The sequence below is a fragment of the Lepidochelys kempii genome, chromosome 8 (assembly GCF_965140265.1).
Source record: "Lepidochelys kempii isolate rLepKem1 chromosome 8, rLepKem1.hap2, whole genome shotgun sequence".
Lineage (NCBI taxonomy): Eukaryota > Metazoa > Chordata > Testudines > Cheloniidae > Lepidochelys > Lepidochelys kempii.
In genome coordinates this window covers 55053088-55074197 of record NC_133263.1, presented here as the reverse complement: position 1 = coordinate 55074197, position 21110 = coordinate 55053088, and the positions used below count along the sequence as shown (strand labels likewise).

The following is a 21110-nucleotide window of genomic DNA, read 5'->3' as shown; positions in this document are numbered from 1 at the left end:
TCACCACAGGCTGGCTGGTTACTTTTCAGCCAGGCTCTCCCCTTTGATCATTTCAGTCGCTTGGTGGTGGTGGTGGTGGTGGTGTCTGTAGATGTAGGTGGAAGAGAGAGAGCATGGCAAAATGTCTCTCCCTTTTATAATGTCCTTTCTTTCCTCTTGGCTTTGCCTCCCCCCCACCGCCACATCAGAGTCAGGTGAGCATTACCTCATTGCAGTCCCAAACTGACCGAAGGAAGGAGTGACTCCCTCAAGGGTCTAACAGATTCTTTTGTTGCTGCCTAAGCCAGTGTCCATTGTTCCTGTGAGGCTGGGCTGGGTTTGTCCCATCCATGCCCTGACGAGGTGTGAACTGCCTCTCTGTTCTTGGAGAGTTTTTGCATGGGCTTGCTTTAAGCCATGAGAATACATTTTCAGCCTCATAACTATATACATGAAAGTATAACCTATAAGATTACTGTAACAAAAAAAACCCAAGTACTTGTGGCACCTTAGAGACTAACAAATTTATTTGGGCATAAGGTTCCAAATAAATTTTGGAGTCTCTAAGGTGCCACAAGTACTCCTTGCTTTTTTTGCTGGTACAGACTAACACGGCTACCACTCTGAAACCTGATTACTGTAACAATTGCTACAACATCACTATAAGAACCATGTTCAGTGCATGATGAGACTTCCAAAGACACCCAACGTGACAAACTCTGCATTGGATACCACACAATCATTTTATAAAGATGAACATAGGGGCATAGGGTGTTACTCCAAGGTACAGAGCGCAATAGCATGATCCTCCAGTATTTGCACAGCCATCTTAAAAACCAAAATCAGCGTGGAACATTATGATTTCTTGGAGGACAGACTGCTGTGCAACATAGTGAGAACCAATTTGAGGCTGTTGGTGGCATTCATGGAGCAGCTGCAGATAGTGGAGTGTCACCTCTGAGCCCAAGAAATGAAAACTGACTGGTGGGATTGCACTGAAATGCAGGCTTGGGATGATGAGCAAGGTCACATTCCTAGATCTGTGTGCCAAGCTTGTGCCAGCCCTCCAGCTCAGGAACACCAAAATGAAACCTGCCTTGACAGTGAAGAATCAAGTGGCAATTGCATTGTGGAAACTTGCAATGTCAGATTGCTAGCAGTCAGCAGGAAAAAATTTTGAAGCTTGAAAATCCACTGTGGGGGTAGTTCTGTGTGCAAGGCCATTACGACTGTTACTCTAGGCAATGTGCAGGTCATAGTAGATGGATTTGCAGCAATGGGATTCCCAAACTGTAGTGGAGCAACACACAGAATGCAAATCCCTATTTTGGCATCAGACCATCTTGCCACAGAATACAAAAGAAAAGGGTACTTTTCTATGGTATTGCAACTGTTGGTGGAGCACCGGATACGCTTCACTGACATCAACATTGGCTAGTTAGGAAGGTGCATGACATGTGGATCTTTAAGAAGAAAGGACAGTTCAGAAACCTACAAACAAGGACTTTTTTGCCAATGTTAATCTGCCAGTTGAGGAAATGTTGACATGCCAATAGTAATCCTAGGGGACCTAGTCTACCGCTTAATCCCTCAGTTCAGGGAGCCACATGCTGGCCATCTCAACAGCACCAAGTAAAGATTCGACCACTGGCTCAGCAGGTGCAGAATGACAGCTGAATGTGCTTTTGGTAGACTGAAGGAAACTGGCATTATTTACTCACAAGACAGTTAAAAAAATCCCAATGGTTATAGCTGCCTGCTGTGTCCTGAACAACATTTGTGAAGCAAATGGGGAAAAGATGCCTGCTGTTTGCTGAGTGAACAGCCAGACACAAGGGTGATTAGAAGAGCTCACTGCAGAGCTATATGGCTCAGGGAGGTTTTGAAAGAGTACTTACCCAATGATCCACAGTATTGCATTGTACTGTACTGTGATCTACCTGGCCCTGCTATTTTAGGACCTCTTAGGAATTGTTTGGTGCTTCGTGTACAGCTATAGAACACTGCCAATGCACCTATTAATTTTGAAGTGGTTGTTGTCCTTTTATGATTATTACACTGTCACTGATCTAATGTGTTGTGTCACGCTATACAGTAACAAGTGAATAGGTGCTTTCTGAACTGCTAGGAACTCTGCAGCATATGTTGTGAACTACTAATGATGAATTCTTTTCCACATAATAGAATTTTATTCAGTAACAAAACCAGTGCAAAAAACCAAAAAGCCTGTGCAATTTAAAAGCAAATACATTAAAAATGTAATATATTAATGGAACAGAACTTAAAGGGAAAGAACACTCACGTCCATTTTAGCTATCCATACACCAAACCGTGGCTTTCACAGGTCAGAGCATGTGAAGCTGTGGCTGTCCTTAATGTTGCCCCAGGATGGAATGGTAGGGTTAGAAATGTGGAATGTTTAAAGAGGTGCTGCAATGGAGTTCTCATTGGACTACAAAAAAAGAGAGACGAGCCTTGGACTGTTGAACCTGTAGGTCTGCAAGAGAGTCTGCAGCATCTGTTTGTTGCTGGAGAAGCTCCATTATGTCCTGATGCATCTCCCTCTCCTTTTTCCTGTCTAGCCTTTCTCCAGGATGTCTGCAATGTTCAGGCCCTTTACTCACAGTCTAAGGAGATCCTGCAAGCCAGCACTGCATCAAACATGTCATCCCAAGTCCTCTTCTTTCTACTCTCTATCTGGCTCTGGATCTGCAGGCATGGAGGAAGAAACCCCTTGATGTCACAACGGAGCAGCTGCACATAAAACACAGAGGTACTACTGTCAATACAGTCACAATGGAAAGTGAAAGTTAAGATTCAGAATTCCCTTCCCTTGCTCCTCTAAAGTTTTAAACAAGACATGCTTATTGACATTTCTGCTTCGGAGTGCTTGTGCACAGTGCTACTCATCATGATTGCTGTTAGTATGGCCCGCCGGGGGGAAGGGAAATGAGAGAATAGCTAGGTTGCATAAAACTATGAGTATAGGCAATGGCACTGAATACTGGCACCATTTTTCACAGGTAGTGGTGATTTAGCGGATATCTCACTCCTGAAGTAACAAAGGCATACAGAGCACAGCTGCTGCTGGAGTCCCAAAGCTGCCTGGGACTGTATGCTGTTAGCCTGTGTACTGCAATGGTGCCTGCCCAAGTCATCACTGACTGGCATGGGAAAGTGTTCTACTGTGGAGGAAAAAATAAGGCTGCCATCCCTAGAAACCTTCGGGAGAGAACTGCAGAGTACATCCAGGAAAGTTTCATCGAGATATCTCAGGAGGATTCCAGGGACATTCCCGTGTATAAAAACGAACAGCTCCGTGTGGCCCCCTTGCTTAACTCTACAGAGGAATGAAAAGCAGATAACTCTACCTCTCTTTGTTGTACTGCTATCTCATCTAATATGGGTAAATTAATGAAAAGTCAATAGCTGTGTCCTGTTAAGCTGTGGGCATCATCAGTACATCATTGTAATAGGAAATACAGTCGCACACTTACCTGAGGTTCCTTTCCCTGCAGCAGGCTCGCCCATGCTCGACTGCCAGGACTGCAGTGCAGTCTCAAACAGGTGCTGGTCACATATCCTCCATCCTCCTGCTCGCTGTTCATGCCAGGGGCCTGTGACTCGGGCTCTTTGGAGGTATGCATGGTGGTCTGTTGGGTGGTAGTAGAGTCTCTGCAACTATGGCTTGCGGTTCTTTATAAAAGCAGCAGGTCTGTGGCTCACCACCAGATGGACTGTTGGCCTCTCTGGCCTTCTGGTATGCCTGATGCAGTTCCTTCATTTTCATGTGGCACTACTGCCTCTCCCTGTTGTAACCTTTCTCCTGCATCCCCCATTAAATCTGCTCTTATAGGTCCACTTTTCTACAGCTGGTCCGTAGCTGTGCTTGCATGAGCCTCTTCTCCTGGTCCAATCAGGTTACCCAATATTTCCTGTCTACTCCAAGCCACAGTGCATCTGGAGCGGATAGCTGGCATGATCAGTGGCACATAACAATGGACAGCTGCTAGGTGTGCTCGGCAAGCCAGACAATCAGGAAAAGGCATTTAAAAAAAACCAAACAAACTGCAGGACTTTAAAAAAAAGCAGGGGGGAGGGGGAAGGGCGCGGCGCAGGCATATGGGACTTCTAGCATTTAGGATTCCCGGGCAGTGGAGCTGACAACTGCAACCAGAGCGATCAGTGTCAGGCACTGTGGGACAGCTGCTGGAGGACTGTTAGGGCCAACGTAAGTAATGTAGTCTCTATACTCGCACTGGCTTGACTTCAGTAGATTGACCTTAGCTCAAGGCCCCTTGGGGAGGTGGAGTTACTGCACTGCTAGAACAGCGCACATACATCGGTGGGAGGCCAATTTAACTTCAGGTACATGCACAAGTAGGCTGACGCCAGGCAGCTTAATCACCCTAACTTTGCAGTGAGGACCAAGCCCAAGTATATTTAAAATCAAATCCCTCTTCCTAGACTTCCAAGGAATTATCTGTGGGTAGTATTAACCATCATTCATAATTTCTCTCTCATCTCCAAGTCAGAATAGCTGTTGCAAATACAGGTGTCTGATTTATGGGTGAGACAGGCTATCCCCCTCTTTTTGGGGCTGTGACATACCCAGGGTACAATCCAGACCAATGAGTAGCTGTGTCACTCCTGACCGCAAACCTCAGATGCACTTTACACTGCTTTGCTGCTGTAGCCTCCAGACTGGACTGCTCACAAACAGCCTCCAGCATGCAAGTCGCTCCCAGCTACGTGCGCATACGCTGCAGCCATCCAGTCACACTAGCTCTTATCAGCCTTGAGCATATTGCAAGGTGACCCCAACACATCCCCAATCCTAGATTTACCCCCAGAAATATATGTCCTGTATTGCCCAGCCCTCTCCAGGATAACTAACTTATATAAAGCCCATCATTTTATTAATAGACATGATAAGCACACATCTAGTTACCCCAAATGGAGTTTCCCAAACAAACACATTGGATAAGATAAAATAAAACAAGTTAACTAACTACAAAGAGACAGATTTTAACTGAGTACAAGTTAGGAGGCAATAAAGGCAGAAATGGTTACACGAAAAAAAGAAACTAGGCATCAGTTAGAAATTAACATAGCCTGTTAAAATGTAAGAGCCCTCAACCTTCCCCACCCCACGCAAGCCTCCAAAATCCTGCAGGCCACCTCAGACCCTTCGCCCATGCCTATAAGTGGCACAAATCCCCCGTCACCCACTGTACCAACCTCCTAGGATTAAAACTGAATTACTACGCAAAAGGGAAATACGGTGAAACACTGCTTACCATCTCCAAACTCTACCCAGGCTGGGAAAAAATTACTGAAATAGTATTCCAAAACTGAGGAACAAGAGTTTATCATTGTTGCCATGGAGACTTGAATCACCTATAATAACTACTTGTTCTGTTTCTCAACTCCCCCAGCTTCTGCCCCCGACACCAACCTCCAATAACAGGACTGCTATCAGTTGCAGAACTCTGGACTCTGGACAGCACTGATATACATGTACTCAGTATTTAGTCACGTGTTGCACAACTGCACTTCAATGTTGGATACAATTTGCACCGTCTGTCATGGTATAATGAATAATAATTTTTGTTCAATAACTGATTTTTATTATTTGCACTGCCTGACATTCAATAAAAAATTATTTTGACAAACGTTCAATAAAGTTTCATAAAAATACCACATTTCCACTGTCATTCTGCAACTATTCAGGGATAGTTGAACAGGTCCTTTCTCCTATCCAAGTGTCCAGTAAAAGGCATCATAAGCCAGTGAAACAGAGGGTAAACTGGGTCTACAAGAATGACAAGAGGAATCAGACCACCCATAATGTTCACAGTGGTCCTGGGACCAAAATCATCATTTTTCATTAAACAAAAACAGGCGTGAGTTTCCAAAGAGCCTAACAGCATGGACCATTCCAGATCATCCCACATTGGTGAACCTGCCACAGTGATCAACCAGGCCCTGGAGCACCGTGGAGAAGTACCCCTTTCTGTTTATGAACTCTGAGGCCTGGTCGGGGAGAGGGAAACAAAGAATAGGCACATGGGTCGCATCAATGGCCCACCAATACACTTCAGGGACCCTAGCTGTGCAAATCCATCAATAACCTGCTGTGTGCTGCCAAGATGAATGACTCATGCCATCAGCACCTTCTTAATATAAACAGTGCATGCCTCCGTGACAACAATCCCAACAGTTGATCTACCAGCTATCAACCAAGAGCAATTTGGTATTAACTAATCATAGGTGACAAGCTTCCAGATGCTGATGCCACATTCTTCTCCACAGTGAGGAGAGAGCTCACAATGGTATGATGCCGCTACAGTTCTGTGCGGATCTTTAGAAAAGTGCTCTTTGTCATCCCAAAATTCTGCTTCGACTTCTGGGCAGCATCATGATCCTTTACCACCGGAGTTGGTTTCTCAAACCCAGAAATGGCACTCAATGGAATGAAGATGTTCCAAGAAAGCTTTACACACAATTAACTGTTTGATCTCATCCTCCTCTGCCTGCTCTGCTGAAAACGACTTGCCAGTGTGGCAGCTGGCTGCCGAAGCCACCTGGATGCATGATTCCAAATACATGCACAGCACCATCTATGTATTAATGTATGCATGGACTGTGGGATGCAGATGTGTTCCTTCCATGCTGGCTGACAGCAGTTAGAAAGTGCTGCTAACTCGCAAGATAGAATCAATCATGGGATGTGTTCAGAGGAATCTCAACAATTTGTTGCTATGACCTCTACATCCCAGATTTCCAGTGGGTATCCCACAACATGCTGACACAAAATCCCCATAATACATAGAACCCAGCAACAGGGCAAAGCACCAGGGGATACCTGCCCAGAACACTAAGAGCTTATTTTGAAACAAGATTAGTGCCTTGTGTATGCATTGATTCATGGGGGTAGCAGGCAAGAGTGAGCTGTATGGATGCAATTCGTTTGGAATAGTTATTCTGCAAGAGCACACACAAAGGTAATCTGAAAAACCCCACCATGTAGACAAGCCTTCAGTCTACATGGCCACTGAAATCCTTCTAATACCTTATCCATGCTAGGGATTTTTTGGAGGGAAAAAAAAATCCCCACTGTTGTTCCCCAGTTGCCTATACTAGCTTTTCCAATATTGCTAAAAAGCCTCTTGCAGCTCCTGAGGTTTACCACCAGGTCATCTAAGCCTACTCAGAGCAGGTTGAATTGAAACAGGTAAAATACCAGCTATAACAGAAGCTTTATCTCCCTTAGAACTCCCAACATAAACATGACCTCCCTTCCAAAGTTACTTTTTTTAAAGCTAAAATATAGAGGAAGAGCTATGAGTGCAAAGATGTATACATTTACGACAATTTCTATGAGACAAGACTGAGTGATAAGATATATTCTAACAAATTATTCACCTTGGAAAGGAGGAAATTGTTTGCTATTTAAATGCCTAAAGATAATATATAAGGAACTAGGATCTTCTCTCTCTTTAGTAAAGTTATAATTAGGGCTGTCAAGCTATTAAAAAAATTAATAATGATGAATCGTGTTGTTAAACAATAGAATACTATTATAAATATTTTTAGATGTTTTCCACATTTTCAAATATACTGATTTCAATTACAACACGTAATACAAAGTGTACAGTTCTCGCTTTATATTATTATAAATATTGGCATTGGAAAAATGAATACTATTTTTCAATTCACTTAATACAAGTATTTAGTGCAATCTCTTTATCATGAAAGCGCAACTTACAAATGTAGAATTATGTACAAAAAATAATTGCACTCAAAAACAAAACACTGTAAAACTTTAGAGCCTACAAGTTCACTCAGTCTTACTTCTTGTTCAGCCAATTGCTAAGAGAAACCAATTTACAGTTAAGGGAGATAATGCTGCCCTCTTATTTACAATGTCACCTGAAAGTGAGAACAGGCGTTTGCATAGCACTATTGTAGCTGGCTTTGCAAGATATTTACATGCCAGATGCACTAAAGATTCATGTCCCATCATGCTTCAACCACCATTCCAGAGTACATGCGTCCATACTGATGATGGGTTCTGCTCATAACAATCCAAAGCAGTAAAGACTAACGCATGTTCATTTTCATCATTTTAGTCAGATGCCACCAGCAGAAGGCTGATTTTCTTTTTTTGGTGGTTCGGGTTCTGTAGTTTCCACATTGGAATGTTGCTCTTTTAAGACTTCTGAAAGCAAGCTCCACACCCCGTCCCTCTCAGATATTGGAAGGCACTTCAGATTCTTAAACCTTGGGTCGAGTGCTGTAGCTATCTTTAGAAATCTTACATTGGTACCTTCTTTGCATTCTGTCAAATCTGCAGTGAAAGTGTTCTTAAAATGAACAACATGCTGGGTCATCATCCGAGACTGCTATAACATGAAATATATGGCAGAATGCGGGTAAAACACAGAGCAGGACACATACAATTCTCTCCCAAGGAGTTCAGTCACAAATTAAATTAATGCATTATTTTTTTAACAAGCATGGAAGCACGTCCTCTGCAATGGTGGACAAAGCATGAAGAGGCATACGAATGTTTAGCATATCTGGCATGTAAATACCTTGCAATGCTGGCTACAAAAGTGCCATGCAAACGCCTGTTCTCACTTTCACGTGACACTATAAATAAGGGGGCAGCATTATCTCCCGTAACTGTAAATTTGTTTCTCTTAGAGATTGGCTGAACAAGAAGTAGGACTGAGTGGACTTGTAGGCTCTAAAGTTTTACAATGTTTTGTTTTTGAGTGCACTTATGTAACAAAAACCTATACATTTGTAAGTTGCGCTTTCACAATAAAGAGATTGCACTACAGTACCTGTATGAGGTGAATTGAAAAATGCTATTTTTTAAATCATTTTTACAGTGCAAATATTTGTAATAAAAACAATATAAAGTGAGTATTGTACACTTGGTATTATAACTGAAATCAATATATTTGAAAATGTAACAAGAACATCCAAAATATTTAATAAATTTCAATTAGTATTCTATTGTTTAACAGTGCAATTAAAACTGCAATTAATCGTGATTAATTTTTTTGAGTGAATCACGTGAGTTAACTGCAATTAATCAACAGCCCTAGTTATAATGCAATGTAATAAAATCTGAACTGGAATAGGGTATATACACACAAGAAGTCAGAGGCTGAACTAGATAGGAACTCAGTTGTTCCTTCTGTCCACAATTCTGTTTTTCTGCCTTTCCCAAGTAACTGCAAGGGCTAGAAGCCCAGTCAGCCACACTACTATTTTCATCTCAGAATCAAAAATAATTCCCAGGAATGGAAAGCAAAGTGACCATTAGGAGGCTATTAGGAGGTTTAATTAATTTGTGGTTTTACACTAATTTGAAAAATATAAAAGCACTATAATTCTACTGGCTTAGTAAATGACCATCTAAAGCACCTCATTTCTGGAGGGAGATATGACCTGATCATATCTTTGCTCTTGTGGGCTCTAGGGTATGGAGGAGATCAATTCCCTTTGACACCCCATCTCAGGACATGTAAAAACTACACACCCACTTTAACAGCGTTTAATACGACCACTGGTGGTCGCACATTTATTCCACTGAACTGACATTTGGTTTCCTGTATTAGATTCCCTCCATTTGTTGCTGGCATTTTTTTAAGAATGTTGACTTATTTTATTTAATTCTGGCTGTTATTTTGTACAAAAGTTTTCATCAGGAGATGCTTTATAAACAAGTTTATTTGAACATCAGGGATCAAATTATTGTATCCAGACATCCCATCACGTTCTATGGGAGAAAAACTATTTGTTTCCAGTACAAACTAAGTCTGTTTACATGTCTCCTCAGAACCCAAGTTATATATTATAATTTATAGCAAATACAAGAGAACCAGTTATGATGCAGGAATATTTCATATTATCTCCTATTTCTATTATGTACAAGTTTAGAGAAGTATGGTTCAACAACCGTATCTGGAAGTTTTTGATCTATGTTGTAGGCATTGTTCCCCACTCAAGTCTGGGGATGTGCGCTAGCAACTCCCAAAGTAAAACTTAGTTGGATTTTGTTACTTGTTTTTAATTCTATATTAGTGTGTAACAAAAAAAATTGTGCTCTTCCGGTATGAATTTCAGATACATACATTAGCGTGCCCATGAAGTCGTTGCCTAGACTTGTTCTTTTAAAACAAATTGGTGGTTTAGAACAAAGCAAAAGGATCTGTTTAGACAGCTGAAAAGAAACAAATTGTAAGCTTAAAATTTAGTTAAAGATCCTATTTGATATAGGCAAAATTTAACACACAACCTCAGTCTAAACTAGTGAATGTAACAAAAGGATGCCTTTTCATGAACTTAGTAAGTATTATGACTCAAAAAAGGGAAATATTTTGATTTCAGGACTGAAATCTGAAGTCAGACTGAGAAACATGTCACACTTTAACAGTGACAGGATGAGAGAGCAGCCCAATCCTCATGAAAGTTTTTACATTAATTTTTCCTACAAACACTTTTAGAATAGCTTTCAACACCTTTCTATCAAAGATACTGTCAGGTAGTTAACATTCAACAATCCATTTTTCTAAATTCACATTTTTCATAATCTAATCTGAATTAGATCTGATTTACCAGGTGAAATACTCGCACATGTTCTTTGAATTTTACCTGGTCTCTTAGAAAGTGGTAGATGAAGAGACGTATGGCAGTTTGTTTGGTATACATGTGGGCAGAAAGCTATAGTCTTTCTTGTGGAGAGGTAACAGAAGGCTAACCTTGAAGTTAATAATACAGCTCACAGTAATTTATCTCCCCCCCCCCCGCCCACAAAATAAAGTCATGTCAAAAGGCAAAAATAGAGAACAAGTTCCTTAGAACTCCCGGTGCTTTCATAGGTTATGTTCTCACCTGAAATATATTTTAATTCTTTAAATAATTGTTAAGTCAGTTAACACAAAATCATCTCCATTTTAAACACATAACCAGCCCTCCGTCTCATCAACAATAAATCTGAGAGGAACTCACAGTAACTCTGCAAAGTGTAAATAGAAAACAATCTGCATCACTACCAACCAGCCTGATAATATCTTCCTCCCAGCTTCAAAGGTGCCTTTCTTGGGACGCCTGGTCCCAGTGGCCCCGCATTACATGAAGCGCCATGGGGCTGCTGACTACATCAGAGCTGCCATATTGGATCAAACCAATAGTTCCTCTAAGTCTTGTATGACAGTGCCTAGTACCAGAAACTTCAGAAGGAATGGAATAACGTGTCCATAGGAGACATTTCTTCTGAACTCTTGTCAGTCCGTACTCGGATTATGTCCTGTAGCACATGGAGTTTAAGTCCTCCTAAAAATTATCCATATAAATGTCTAAATTCTCTTCTGAATCCTATCAAGCTCCTGGCCTTAGCAATATGGTGTGACAATGAGTTTCACAGGTTACTTAGGCATTGCATTAAAATATTTTCTTTTATCAGTTTTAAATGTTTTGCCTTTCAATTTAATTGAACAGTTGTTTACTTCTATAAACAAAAATACTGCACGGCATTATCAAAGATGAAACCTTTCATACATTAAAGCTTTCCCATGAAGTTCTTGCAAGTCCATAAAAGATTTAAGGAACCTGTTTTGTAAGCATTCAGTAATCTTCCTGGAAACCTGAAACCACACAAGCAGTTGTCTATCATAGAGTGCAAATGCCCAAATTAATCTCAAAATTCTAATATGCCTGCCACACATACTTTCCATACCTTCGTCCTATCTACTATAACTGTCCGTTTTCTTGGGTTAATCACCCAGACTGTCACCTGCAAAAGAACTGTTACTTACCTTGCAGTAACTGTGGTTGTTAGAGATGTATTGTCTACACGGATTCCACTCTTGGTACACATGTGCTCTATGCACATGAAACTGGATTCTTTTGGCCAGCCGCGTCCATTGGCGCTGCATCTGTACCCTAGATGTTCTTGAATTCCCACAATCTGAGCGCATGAAGGGCAGATCAGGCCCAACCATTCCTCAGTGCCTTTGCCAATTCAAAATGCTAAAGTATTAGAACTCTGTAGAGTAGAGGGGAAGGATGGCAGGCTGTGGAAACCACATGGACAACATATCTTGAAAAATCAGTTACTGTTCTTTTTTCATGTGGAAAATCACTTGAAGACAGAATCACTTGGATTCCACTCTTGGCGACGAACAAGCTGTTGTCTCTGTATGCTTGGAGGTGGGTACTAGGATTCCTATTTAAACAATAAAGGCAGTCTTTGGAAAAATCAAGGAGCAGGTCCTCAAGGAATCAATTCTGAAGCACTTGGAGAAGAGAAAAAGTGATCAGGAACAGTCAGCATGGATTCACCAAGGGCAAGTCATGCCTGACTAACCTAATTGCCTTCTATAACAAGATAACTGGCTCTGTGGATGAGGGGAAAGCAGTGGATGTGTTATTTCTTGACTTTAGCAAAGCTTTTGATACAGTCTCCCACAGTATTCTTGCCAGCAAGTTAAAGAAGTATGGGCTGGATGAATGGACTATAAAGTGGATAGAAAGCTGGCTAGATCGTCGGGCTCAACGGGTAGTGATCAATGGCTCTATGTCTAGTTGGCAGCCAGTATCAAGTGGAGTGCCCCAAGGGTCAGTCCTGGGGCCGGTTTTGTTCAATATATTCATTAATGATCTGGAGGATGGCATGGACTGCACCCCCAGCAAGTTTGCAGATGACACTAAACTGGAAGGAGTGGTAGATATGCTAGAGGGTAGGGATAGGATACAGAGGGACCTAGACAAATTAGAGGACTGGGCCAAAAGAAATCTGATGAGGTTCAACAAGGACAGAGTCCTGCACTTAGGACAGAAGAATCCTATGCACCGCTACAGACTAGGGACCGAATGGCTAGGCAGCAGTTCTGCAGAAAAGGACCTAGCGGTTACAGTGGATGAGAAGCTGGATATGAGTTAGTGTGCCCTTGTTGCCAAGAAGGCTAATGGCATTTTGAGCTGTATGACCAGGGGCACTGCCAGCAGATCAAGGGACGTGATCATTCCCCTCTATTCAACATTGGTGAGGCCTCATCTGGAGTACTGTTTCCAGTTTTGGGCCCCTCACTACAAGAAGGATGTGGAAAAATTGAAAGAGTCCAGCAGAGGGCAACAAAAATGATTAGTGGATTGGAACACATGACTTATGAGGAGAGGCTGAGGGAACTGGGCTTCTTTAGTCTGCAGAAGAGAAGAATGAGGGGGGGATTTGATAGCTGCTTTCAACTACCTGAAAGGGGGTTCCAAAGAGGATGGATCTAGACTGTTCTCAGTGGTAGCAGATGACAGAACGAGGAGTAATGGTCTCAAGTTGCAGTGCGGGAGGTTTAGGTTGGATATTAGGAAAAACTTTTTCACTAGGAGGGTGGGGAAGCACTGGAATGGGTTACCTAGGGAGGTGATAGAATCTCCTTCTTTAGAGGTTTTCAAGGTCAGCCTTGACAAAGCCCTGGCTGGGATGATTTAGTTGGGGATTGGTCCTGCTTTGAGCAGGGGGTTGGACTAGACCTCCTGAGGTCCCTTCCAACCCTGATATTCTATGATTCTATGACAGCCTTACCAAAAACAGGCTTATGAACTGGGAGCCTCTATTAAAGAATAGTGTTTTGTAAGTGAGTGGACCAAGCTCCATGCAGCAGCTCTACACATTTCTGAAACAGGAACATTCTTTAAATAGGCAACAGAGGATGCCTGAGCTCTAATATGGCTAGGTAGAGCTAACTAACTCATAACATGTTCTTATACAGCTGAAGACCCCCTAAGACAATCTCTTCTGGTGATGGCTGTGAGGTGCTAGAACTGACCTTCTTAAATAAACCTACATCTTGCAGGGGTAGGGGGGAAGGACAGCAAAAAAAAAAAAAAGGATTTCCAAGCTGGTTATGTGCCCCCCAAGGAGCCTAATAAGGCCAAGACTGAATGTTATAAGGATAAGGAGCGGCTATCAGAACAAATGTTTCCCACAAGATTCCTGAAGTCTGTTTCTGTACGAACAATCTCTGAATTCCCTATCAGACCAGTCAGGGTCATGAAAGTGGGAATGAGATGAGAGGGTTGGGATACTTCCCTACTATGTTCAGAGGGGAAGGAAAAAGGTTAGCTCCTCCCTTGGATGAGGTATACCTATCTGGTGTCTTAGGGTGAGCTTTTGCACAACCTAAGCAGGATTGCTTATAGGTACTGTGGTAGTATTAGAGAGCGATACAGAGGCAGAAGTACCTCTAGTTGCAGATGACAGCAAGGAGGATACTGGTAATGCAGTCACCCCAAGATCAGTAGGTACAGAGAATGACTTTTGTACAGAGAAAGTCAACAGCTGAGTCTTCAGCCCCAGAACAGAGGGAGTGCAGATGCAAGCTTTAAATGGCCCGTGGATATCCAGAGACCAACTGGTGCACAGCTGAACCAATATGGGCTGTGAACTGCCTTTCAGCCCAAGCATCAATACGGCAGCATTGTGCGGATTTACCTCACTTTAATACACAGAGAAGATGATCCATGTCTGCGTTCTCTTGGAATGGTGTTCCTTCTTATCCTTTTCTGACAACTCACTGGAAGAGGTCTTGGCTGCTCCATCAGATTCAGTAGTCAAAGGATTCAATCTTTCAGATGAAGAATGAGCCTGAGACCTTGGAGTAGAGCTGCAGCTCACAGGAGCACTAGTCAAAGAGGACTACTCAGGCCTGGTTAGATTTTTTTTTTTTCCCCCTTCCAGGCTCTCATCAAGCATTCCAGAAGAGTGAGCTTGAGCTGGGCCTCTCTTGCCTTCTGTGTCCTCCTGTAGAAGACACCGATCAAGCACCTGCCAGATATATCCCTCACCAAGGCAAAAGAGTCACCTACTGCACCCATCACTAAGTGGGATAGCCACCACACAAGAGACAGGTTTTAATCATGGAGAATTTGTATCCACCACAATGACTGAACTGGGCATATCCCACCCCCAATCTACTATTAAAAAGTTTTTATATTTGTCAACAGACTTGATACAAAAACTATACTAAGTACACTATATAACTTCCTGCTACTAACAAGCTTAACAAGAGATCACACATTGCACGGAGTAATTGGACACGGACGTGGTTCTGTTTCTTTGCCATGAGCCCACTCTGTTCTTTATACCTTTGGGTAGCAGCACAAGGACATCTAGGACACAGGCACAGCTTCAATGGACAATGCTGGCCAAAAGAACCTGATCTTGTGCAAACAGGCAGTTGGCATACAAAGAGTGGAGTTCATATGGACAATCACTTGAAGAAGAAAGGTTACTTCTGAGCAATATTTTAATACATTTAACTTGGCTACATTCAAATTACGATCCCTGAACCTCCCACCCTACATGCTAAAATGCTAGGTCATCCCAATTTCAGATCAGAATGAACAACTCACAGTCAAACTTCTTAAAAAGGAGGTGTAGGCTCAGATGACAGGGAGGTCAACCACAAGGGCAACTTTGTTTCTGTCACCCAGGACATTAGGGACAGCCATACCAGAACAAAGTAGTGATCCATAAACGGCCAATTTGTGTTGTACAAAATGCTACAGGTGGGATAAAAATTCATTCCTAACCCCAGATGGTGCCCATTTTACACTGAATCAAAAGAAACAGAAAGCTATTAAAAACATGGGTAGGAAAGGGGAGTTATTACAGTGCTATTACAATTCCATAATATAGCTGCACTATTGAGTTCCACAGGTTGTGTAGTAAGTGTAAAGAGGGTTTTTAAAAACAAATTTAAACTTTGCTGCTTTTTAATTGCATTGAGTTTCTTGGGGCACTTAGACAACCACCTCTATTCCTCTCTTTTTGCAGAGAACTACCACCAACATATTCATGCTAATCCATGCTCTTCTAAAACAATGTGTTCAGTAGAATGCCAGTCACAGAAACTGACCTATTTCAGGTTTCTTTTCTCTACACTACTCCTCTTAGAAATTAAATTTTCCACAATATACATATGTGCCTTTAACACAGCAGGATCCATGCAGCAGAGAGTAAGAATGCAACGTACAACAGTACTGACCCATTAGCTACTGAGAAAATTTTGTTCAGGGTAAAAATTTTGTTCATTGACTATCCTAAAAATACCTTTACAGGAAGTGCAAAGTAGATGCAGTCCAAGTTGGAGATATTCCTCTTTTCCCAGCTTCTTGGACGTGCATTCGCGTTGCTGAAATTGGTAGAAGTTGTGAAAAACAATAATGTGATTTCAAAATACTAATCTGGCTTACATTGATACTCTGTTGTTTACCTTTGTTGCAAAAGAAATCACACCGCTGCCTCACATGGAGCACATTTTGGGTAATATGCATCATCTTTTGACCAAGGATCTCAAAGTGCCTTCCCAAGATTAGAAAAGTTTGAATGTTTATTGAAGAGAGATCATTACATTAATAGTCTAACCAGGAAGCTGCAGTTCAAATTAAATCCAACAAAAATTCCATAACATGGCTAAAATAATCTTGAAACATTCAACAATATTCCTATCGCAATCCATGCAGGACAGTAGCCAAGGAAAGTCATACCATTACCCTACTCTCTCCACTGAGCATCTGGAGCAACGTCAAATCAGCCATAAAGATACAGACTGCAGGGAAACACGGGATAGTGAATAAACAGGCTTCAAACAAGGTCAGCTACTGCAAGTAATATTAATACAGCATTTAAAACCCTCACTTAGACTGTGGATGTCACAGCTGTGATTGGAATTGCCCTAATGGTTGATATAAAGAATGTGGAGGGAGAAGATAGGTTTCCGTGATCCTGGACTCAGTTTCTCACATGATGCACAGCTATGGTTGGAAAACAGTATTTGCTATTTTACACAGTTTCTAGTAGGAAACAGACCCTGACTTACAATGTTGCAATGAAAAGGGACATAAAATTGAGAAGGCCAGAGCACTGAACAACCGTACATGTCGTTCATGAGTTTAGCATGTGCTATAGCAAGTTATTTTTTCTTATTCTGCAGCAGTTTCTTTGGTGTGCAGGTGTCAGTGTTGGCATAAAGCTTACAATCAATTTGATATTCAAAAGATGTGCACTGCACAGAACAAATACAGCACTAAAAAGCAGAATCTTTAGGCTGGAATCTGGCCTACCTCAGTAGTAAGCAAAAAAGTTACTGCTTTTAACCCCTCAGTGGTTTGTGTGAAATAGACTGGTGTTCTCAGTCCAGGTCTCAGAAGAGAAATATTACATTTGACAAAATTTCAAGCCTGTTAGCAAGTCTCTTCAGATAACTGCGCACTCCTTCATCCTTATAGCTGGTAACTTTTGGTCAGGTTGATGGTGACCCTTGGGGAAATTCAGTGCATCTTTTCTGTAGACAGAGCTTATGAATGATGTCAGTTTGACAGCTCTGAAGCTAAGTCCTCTAAGTTCACTTAGACTTTTGGAAAAAGTCTTTCTCCCTGCCTACTCTGGAAAATGCTTTTGCTGACAGTTTCTAGATATGTCTATCTGGAGAGTGGTGGCAGGGCATCCTAAGTGGAAGGCCTAAGTATCTGGAATTTGCTTCCCCCACTAGTTCAACACATCCTAGTGACTTTCATGAAGCAGTGCCACTCATCAACTTATTCCAGCTTTTGCCTAAATGGGCATCAGGGTGTGATTAAGGTTTTGCAATGGTTTGGGGAGTTTGACATAACTAAGTATTAATGTATAGGTGAATTGTATAAATTGAACAAGTATAATAGAATATATTTTCATGTGAAGTGCTTGCCCAAATAGTTTTTGTAAGCTTGAGGTTAACTGAACAAGTAGTTTTGAGTATTATAAACTTGGAAGTGTTGTTAATTTTCAGAAAGTTTTAACATTTGTTCAATTACTTTATTTAAAAGAAACCACTTGTTCCACACAAGAGTTCATAGGACTATTTTTATTCAGTTAGAATGCAAGGAGGTTTTAGTTAAAATTTCAGCTATAACTTCAGCAAGAGAACTAAAGCACCACTCCACCAAATCTATGCTTCCACCTAAAGTTCCTAGCCCTTTACACTGTAAAGATAAATAACTGACAAAACATTGGAAAGTTCTGCTAGAAGAGAATCTTCGGCTCCAACCTCAACCCCTGGCCTGAGTTCTACTTCTGGAATTTTCATCCCTGCGTGAGTCCTCTCTGACCCCTTCTCTTATCATCAACATAGCCCCACTTACAATATTGACTGGAAGAAGCGGCAATCCCACCACCATTGCACATTACCATTACTTGCATTCAAGACTCCAAGCTACTGCCCTTACCAGCACCACTCTGATATCAAGAGTTTCCTCTCATCTGCTCCCCTATTGCTTCCAATACAATGCTTCTCCAGAGATATAGTGAAATGAAACTCTGTAACAAGACTTGGCAATGAAAATGTGCCCAAAATGCAAGACCACCTTCACGAAGGGTAAACATGTATGCCTGCTCCCTTTTATTCTATGGAAAGGGAAACATGAGTCCATCCCTTCTCCTCTCCACCCAAGAATATGGGGTTCACTGGAATCTATGTGCAGAACAGAAAGACTAAAGGTGGTCTCTGGACTGTCTTAAAGGTGAACAAGGTAAGTACAAGGCTCTTTCTAGCCCTTATAGGAGAATGGTGTCTCAGACTGTATGCGAAAGGTAAGTGTGAGAAATTGTGTCTGACCTATGGGAGGGTTGAACTGGAACAGGGCTGAATCTCTGACCCATGCATAGGGCTGGGCAAGTTGTCCATTGGTCAACAGACAATACTTTGCATTTACATAATGCCTCTGCAACTGTTCTATAGATTTTCAGAATGTAGGTGGGGATAGTGACCCAACCTAGAAGGGTAGATCATCAGGGTAAAGTAGTACTGGAATTATAGGAGAATGGCTAGGGATAAGAGGGCAGAGTTAAGGTTAGTAGAGGAACCTTAACTGAATTTCCTAGAATTACTAGCTATTGTAAAAAAAAAATATATATATATATATACACACACATATATACATACACCTATATATTTTTTAAATATAGTGTGAGAGCAATATAGTCAGCCTTGTTATTTTTTCAGTGAAGACTGTCTGGAATAATATTTTATTAAGTTGCTTCCCTGCTACCATCACCATCCACAGCTCTCTTCTAAGCCTCTAAAATGGAAGCTGCTAGTGGCTAAGGTAAGGAAAAGGCAAAAAAGTTCTGTTCTAGTTTGCTTCCTTGTCTCCAGCTACTGACAATGCAGCTAAGGTAACAACTGTGCTCATTTAACAACATGTTCTGAGCAAGGAAAGTAAGTTACTGAAGGATTTTAAAAGTATTTATTTAAAACCATAAGAAGCAGTTCCATGTTCAAACTTAATAAAATCTCTGTTTTTCACATCTGTGTCATTTCAAGTCTCTGGTGGTGAAACTGTTTAAAAAGCATTTGCTTTCCTTTCATCACATGGTTTAAAATAAAGAGCACTCCAGATGCAAAGTTACTTCCAATTTCTAGTAGAAAATAAGTCTTAAATAACCAATATCCTTAAGGGATATCCTCAGCATCCCTTGTGATAACACATGCATTAGTGCACAGATAGTCAATCTGCATGCACTGGCTGGCAGCCAGTCCACTGGGAACAGGTAAATGACATTAAATTCAACCTGGTAAAATCCATTTATTCGTTGTCTCCTTGACCTGTTCTGTATTATACATTTTTTCTTTAGGTTTATAGAAGACCAATTACTCAGAAGTCTTTTCCAATCTGTCAGTCTTGGAACAAGACTGTAAAATTCTACTTGCTCCCAATGAAAAATTGTTTTTGGCAAGTTACAAATGAGTTTCGCCACACCCCCATCACCATGATAAGGATAGTAGATTTTTGCATCTTAGCTGTTATACATTCTATGACAATTTTGCAAGGCTCCTTTGAAACCAAGCAAGGAAGACACTAGACTTTAAGTTTCCTAAAGAAAAGCAATGCTATGGCCTATGACAGAGAACGGTAACAACAATGACACCAATACTTTCTCATCCCCCATGTCCACACTCAGAGAAACACACCAGTTTCAATTCTGGGTTGTAACAGATATTCACAAGTCATTACAGCAATATTAGATCTAAAACTCTTTTTCAGCAACATTGTACCCATTACATTAGAGAAGTTACTGAATTAACAATATTTTTACTGCTACCTTTGTCAGTGAATAATGTTGCTGTGTATGACAGAAGAGGTTCAGCAATTAAAACTGATGTTTCAGCTACGTGTTTTGTAGCACTTATATCCCTATCTAGACCTTAAAGTCACTGAATTCAGACTGATGTCATTTTAGATCATCAAATCAGCTTCAGATATGAAGTTATTTAGGTCAGACTTGAAGTGGCTAGATTGCTTTTTGGAGGTAAATAATCTAGCGGCAGTTAAGATAGCACTATTTTTAAATGGGTTAAGTTTGAGACTATCAAAGGCAAGCATTGGCAAGCATTCTAAAATGTTCAACATAATGGATGATTGAGTATTCTATTTAATACTATGCTCTCAGTATATATAACAAAATACGCAGCCTTATCATTCTGCAGGACCTAAACAGCAAAGAGTAGCTGTCATTAGCATCAAATAGTAACAAACTAGATTTTCCTCCAATCTCGTAGCTAAATTTTATTTCTTATGGATGGCTGTCAGAGGTCTTCTGAAGATTATGAATCTGGTTTATAACTTCTCATAAACATATAAAACAGACTAACTGGCTACATTTCAAGTGTCTTCCAACAAAGTATAGTGTGTCCATTCAAAGCAACTGCTTTAGAAGAAGAGGCTATATTTCCACAAGTCGATAGACTCATTCAAACAAACAGAGGCAGCGTCTAAAATACAGTTTCATTAGCCAGCACTCCAAAAACCCATCCTGGAGTAGGTCAAGTAAGAAACTCTCCCCAGCAAATGCTATCAACTTCTGCAAACTAACCTTTAATTTAAAAAAGAAAATAAAAAAAGTGTATATATACTTTATATAAGGACTGTCAATTAACTGCAGTTAACTCACACGATTAATTGAGATTAATTTTTTTGAGTTAATCGTGATTAAAAAAATCGCAGTTAAATAGAATACCATTTGAAATTTATTAAATATTTGTGGATGTCTTTCTGCTTTTTCAAATATATTG

The 21110-nt window shown here is 41.0% G+C and overlaps 1 protein-coding gene across 10 annotated transcripts in view; it reads right to left on the bottom strand.

Annotated features, from left to right (window-relative positions):
- The window catches only part of SMG7 (SMG7 nonsense mediated mRNA decay factor), a 102574-nt gene that overhangs the window by 62262 nt on the left and 19202 nt on the right, over nucleotides 1-21110 (bottom strand). For 2 of the 10 annotated variants that reach the window (XM_073356633.1, XM_073356632.1), the window contains exon 2: nucleotides 2282-2733. The exons of 5 other annotated variants lie outside the window; for them this stretch is intronic. The gene's annotated coding sequence lies outside the window, so the exon portion shown is untranslated. Of the gene's footprint in view, nucleotides 1-2281; nucleotides 3448-3476; nucleotides 4951-16111; nucleotides 16194-21110 lie in introns of those variants that run through there. 3 more of the 10 variants (XM_073356630.1, XM_073356631.1, XM_073356629.1) reach the window with 3 other exon arrangements.